This window comes from Urocampus carinirostris, chromosome 2 (assembly GCF_059441175.1).
Source record: "Urocampus carinirostris isolate Australia breed hairy pipefish chromosome 2, RoL_Ucar_1.0, whole genome shotgun sequence".
Classification (NCBI taxonomy): Eukaryota; Metazoa; Chordata; class Actinopteri; order Syngnathiformes; family Syngnathidae; genus Urocampus; species Urocampus carinirostris.
Window position 1 is genome coordinate 56110620 of NC_142350.1, and position 6291 is coordinate 56116910.

Sequence of the window (6291 nt, forward strand, 5' to 3'; positions counted from 1 at the left end):
GCTGACGCCATCCTCTGGAGGAAATCATCATTGCAGCCTCTGTGAAGCTCCTTTTATTGCGCGTACAAGTATGCAAAGTTCCTACATGCACTTAAATAAACTCTTTGTTTTCATCTTTTATCGGATTTGGGTTGGCATTTGGATTGTATTTGAAAGAGTCCTTGTCTTACTTTCACCATTTTCATCCTAGAATAAAAGAAAGGCGTGAGCACGTGCATTTAATCACTCTCCTCCCGCCCATTCCCCCCGCCTCATGTGTTCCGGCGTAATGCCCTCTGTGGCCGGAACACAGAGGGTAAAAGTAAGATAAAAGCAGATAGTTGCGGTGGAACAAATATGTATAAAGGCTCTTTGAACTCAGTGGGGCTTTGTTAGCCCACAATTTTTAGATAGATAGATAGATAGATAGATAGATAGATAGATAGATAGATAGATACTTTATTCATCCCTGTAGGGAAATTCACACTTCCAGCAGTCTCCTTGTGTTGAAAAATAAAATAATAAAATAAAAGATATAGAATACAAAAATACCCAATATAACGCGTTGCTATAGAGTATCCAAATAGTGCTACGGAAAATACACAGTGTAATAAAAATAGGGTAATATGCAAATGTGGGGGTGTGGTTTAATGTGGGCTTTTACTCCCCCGGGTGGAGTTAAAGAGCCTCATGGGATGAGGAAGAAATGATCAGGGAGGATATGAAACACTAAGTCTTAACATGTTTTTTTAGACTAATTGAGTGTCTTGATAGGTGCTGCTGTTTTGGTCAGCAATCGACTTCAAGTTGGGTCAGTAGAGAATAAGTAATTCTAGCTGTCAAATGAATTCTTGAGACAGCTAAACTAAGAAACTAAGGATGGTGACTATAACAATTAGGAACATTTCCCCCTGATTTATTTGCCCCCCCTGCTTTTGAAAGGGACAGTGTGTATCACTTAGTGCCTCCTAGTGGTAGCAGAATATATTATTCAAAAAACAATAGTGATTTGAAGTACAGGCGAAAATGCATGAACTATTATGCAAACATGCATTTAAAAAGATACTTGTAGGTCAAGAAATGTAACATAACATGAGGGTCACCTAAAGGGAGCTGATTTTTGGTTGTCTGCCATCAAGCTGCTAAGGATACAACAAACCCCCTCCCCAAACATAGCTCAAGGCTGGGGGAAAAATGCGAAGGAAACTTGTGTTTTTGTGTCAAGAACCAGAACAGGATGAGGACCCAAACGCGTGATGTTCTAACACAAGCCTTTTATTCTACGGCAAATGGGGAGTCATGCACGTTAGGCAGCAGTCTGGCATGAAATGATAGGAAGCCAGAGGCCGACAAGATCGATACCAATTGCCCGAGTTGATATCGGACAGATGGGGTCGATACCGGACAGGACGGGACAGACAGGATAGATAATGAAACAGGACATCGAAAATAAACAGGACAAACTACACGGGAACGAAAACTTGGAATCGATCTCGTCGGCCTCTGGCTTCCTATCAGACGGCTGCCTAACGTGTATGACTCTCCATTTCCCGTAAAATAAAAGGCTTGAGTGAGAACGTCACGCGTTTGGGTCCTGATCCTGTTCGGGTTCTTGACAGATAACTACTTTTATTAATACTTGTGTAATATTATTCTCGAGTAACAGTACTTTTACTTGAGTAAAACCTTTGGCTACTCTACCCACCTCTGCTCTAAATTAACTGCATCATTCATTAGAACAACTGTAATAAAACAATCAGGGTTGGGTAGGGTTACTTTAACTTGATTACTCTCAATTACTTTTGGATTACTCCAATACCAAATATGCTAATAAAAGACAAAAGACACTAAATATGAATAAAATTACTAAATTTTGTGCAGGCTTGGGGAGTAACGGAATACATGGAACGGCAAAAATGATGTTGGCAAGCTGTTTGGATTGATTTTCATTTTGTTTCTGTCGCATTTTATGTTAGTTTTGCCGGAGATCAAAGCCAGGAGAGAAAGCTTACCACGTGTTGTGAGTCATCATTTTATTCATATTTAGTTTATTTTGTCTTTTATTAGCATATTTGGTATTGGAGTAATCCAAAAGTAATTGAAAGTAATCAAATTGAAGTAACCCTACCCAACTCTGAAAACAATTTTAGTCAGCTTTGCCTAAATAGGCATCAAATTACTCTAGTTTACGCCATTCCCCCCTAAGATCTTGTTTGCTAAAGAGTGCTAATCGAAAATCTCCCGGTAAAAATGTTATTCATTATAATCTGTGTCATAATCCGAGTGCCAAAGCAATAGAAAGGAAGCTAATGAATTTCTCTTTAAAAGATTTATTAGAAAGATTATACATTTAGATTATCCACTCTTAACCGAAGCGGATCCCCTCTTGATATGACCAATAAATCTTATGATTCATCATCACATGGTGAATAATGCGGCGTGTCCGCTGGGTCATACAGTGACAGCGATTACAACTTCTACCATGTGGAAAATGAACATATTCATTTACTTGAAGGCCGCTCAGGCGGACGAAATCCACTCGGAGACACGCTGGGGGGTTCCAACGTGAGCTTTGCACGTGCGTAAATGAGTATCGAAGATGGCGTTAAAAGGACTCCAAAAATCCAGGAAATCAATTGAATCACTGTACCAAATATTAATATACATTTTCTCAGGTGTTCAAATACTTATTTGCAGATACATAACACGAATAAATCGTACTACTTTGTATTTTGATGATTTTTCTTTTTAGTTTATCTCTCTCACAGTGGACATGCACCTACGACGAAAATTTCAGACACCTCCATGATTTTTAAGTCGGAGAAATAGCAAAATTGCATGTACTTACACGGTCTTGTGTGCATATAATGGGTTCAATTAATAGATCTGACAGTGCTGTTTTCAGCCAATCAGAACGAGAGGCAGCCGTGCGCCTTTTTGTATCACACTCATGGCATGGCATGCAAGCCAACTCAATGTGCATAGGATCGATAGGAAGCGAAACAAAGTTATTTGTTCTACAGTAAGTGCAATTGCTTTGAGTATAACACTGCGCCCACATTAGCATACCCTGTTTTCATTGGACAAAAACAAATACAAGCAAAGGAGGTGTTTCATAATCAAAGAAATTGTCATGAACCGGAGCAGGATCAGGACCCAAAGGCGTGACGTTTCTCACACAAGCCTTTTATCTTACGGGAAATGGGGAGTCATGCACGTTAGGCAGCAGTCTGCAGTGAAATGATAGGAAGCCAGAGGCCGACGAGATCGATACCAAATGCCTGAGTGGATATCGGACAGATGGGGTCGATACCGGACAGGACGGGACGAACAGGATTGATAATGAAACAGGATCTCGAAATTAAACAGGACAAACTAGAAGGGAACAAAAACTGGAGAGAATAAAAAACAGGACAAAAATAGATGGGAACGAAACTGGAAACCCATATTAAACAGGACAAAAATAAACGGGAACAATACCGGACAGGAAATACCAACAGGGAAGAGGACCGAGTCAAAACCTACGTCTTGCGGCTTCTAACTTCCTCATCGCCAACATTTTGTATCCACTTTTAAAAGGTCATAGCGTCTTTGGACACCTTGATGACATGAATATAACTCTGTATATAATAATTGAGACCTTTTTCTACTGTCAATTGGGTTTGCAAGGTAAGGAAGAAATGATACGGCTATGCTAGGATCAGCAACTAAAGAGTCCGTGGCTGTTAGCGCTCTCTGTCGGATATATTATATATTAATTCCAACTACTGTAGATGCTCCGAGCGAAGTTTGCATGTTCTCCGTGTGCCGGTGTGAGTTTTCCTCTGGGCACTCCGGTTTCTTCCCACCTTCCAAAAACATGCATGTCAGGTTGATTGGCCTGTCCAAATTGTCCTTATGTTTGAATAAGCAAGCGACTTGTCTCTCCGTGCCCTGCGACTGGCTGGTAAACAAGTTCTGGGTGTCCCCTGCCCACTGCCTGTAGATAGCTGGGATGGTCTCCAGAACCCCTTTGACCCTAGTGAGGATAAGCAGCGCTGAAAATGAATGGATGGATTGATAAAACAAGACAGCACATGTTTTAAGCCTAATCGAAAAGTAATTATAATCCAGTGGTCACCAATCGCACGGCCACTGACTGGAACCTGGTCGTTGGATGTTTGGTACTTACTATTGTTTTAATGGCACTGCTATAGTCACACTGAACGTAAACTGGGGTGCCTTTGGAATAAATCAGAATTTAGCACAGGTGGCGCAGTTTCCTTTCGGGCAGTGCAACTGTCATGTTGGAAACAAAAACCCGTGCCTGCCGAAAATCCAGCAAAACCATTTTTTTGCGAACAGCCAGCCAGGAGAAAGTGTCATTGAGATATTTAGCTGCTGAATGCTAACTGTGCTGTTCCTCTGCAACATCTGAAACCATTTCAGCTGACTCGCTTGTCGTAATAGTGCCAGATTTGAACAGAGACGCGAGTAGTCATCTTTTTATTTTTTTTTGGGTGGTTTTCACGGTTACAGACCTTAGTACATATGCTTGTCATCATCCCTTGAGGTTTAAAAGAAACTCCAGCAACCTGATAGTAACAATTACACCAAAAGTACAGCATTTTTAATAGATGGCTTACTCCTGTTTAATACAGATGTAAATTTTAACTATTTGATTTAAGGGTAAAAAAGTTGAAAACATGCTTAGCAAACATTGAATAAAGTACCAACAATCCTCCTGTTTTGCTCCTGTTTTGTATTATATGAATGATGTTGGCATACATGGCTGTCAGATTGAGATTGTATTAGAATGACGAAAAGAACACACTCTGAGTCAGAAGAGTTTTTGATAGCCATTCCATCGGAGGTGCGTGCTTCCAAGATCACTTCAGGAAGAAATAACACTCCCCCAGTGGCTAAAGACTAATTTATTTGGGAACACAGACATAAAACAACACATCTGATTGGCTTACGTGAGATAATCTCATCTCTCATCTCATCTCATTAGCTGCACCGCTTATCCTCAGTAGGGTTGCAGGGATGCTGGAGCCCATCCCACCCATCATCGGGCAGTGGGCAGGGGACACCCTGAACCGGTTGCCAGCCAATCGCAGTGCACACGGGGACAGACAACTCACTCGCTCATTCACACCTAGGGACAATTTGGACCGGCCAATTCACCTGAAATGCATGTTTTTGGAATGTAGGAGGAAACCGAAGTGCCCGGAGGAAACCCACGCAAGCACGGGGACAACATACAAACTCCGCACAGGAAGTCTAGAGCTGGATTTGAACCCACTCAGGAGGTTCCCATGACATGAACTGTGCCGCACATGCGCTAACCACTGTGCCGCCGTGCTGCTTAAGTGAGATCATGTGAATACATAAAACGAATCTGATTCGTTTCGACAAAAAACGTATGCCTAAATGAAGTAAATAATGCTGGTCGCTAGATGGCCTGTGAGCATACTAAATGAGCAGTAAGGGAAGTTAAACTTTGTAACGCCAAAGGTACAATACGTCACTCTGAAAAGAAAATAATTTAGGGAGGAAAGCTCTTCCTCGCACTTCCCAGCACCAAAGCGAAGGCCATCTCAATTAATAGTTAGCTGGCCCCAAGAGGATACATTTGTTGTAAGAATACAAATAGCACCTGGATATAATATTTGGCTTCACTTTTGAGGATAACATCATACAAAGGCACATTCAAACTACAATCAAGCTATAATATCCCTTACAACAGCGACTAATTTCTAACCTGGAAAAATGTCATAAATGTTTTTAGATGTCCCTGCGATGATTCAGAGAGCTTCTGTTGTATGAAAGACTAGCTCGCCGTTGTCTTCTGTTCCCCGTATACTTGAAGAATTTGGGTTCTGACCGCTAAAATGATCAAACATGTTTGATACTCGTTGCCATTGGCGCAAAAAAGCAGATCTAGCCTAAAAGGTGTGGCATCAAAGAACGGCGACATCATTGACCAATAGTGACAATGACATGAACTGTAATAAATGCTCAAAATATGAACTGGCATCCTAAGCAATCTCCTTTGCAGGTATGAAATATTAAAAAGAGAATTATCTTAACTCCGTGGTACCGAAAGATTGCGCATCACTGAATTAAATCACATCTGAGTAATTGATCATTGCTGACTGATCAACAGAGGCCGCTAGAGTGCAGGTATCTCTAGAAAACGCTAACCGTGACGCCAGAGCAGCTGCGCACCCAAATATTTCAGCTCGAAGGTCTTTTCTCAAAGCATCATCACTTTGTTGTGCTAACATACGCCACATTCGGGTTCAGCCCGAGTCATCAAAACGCTGAAAA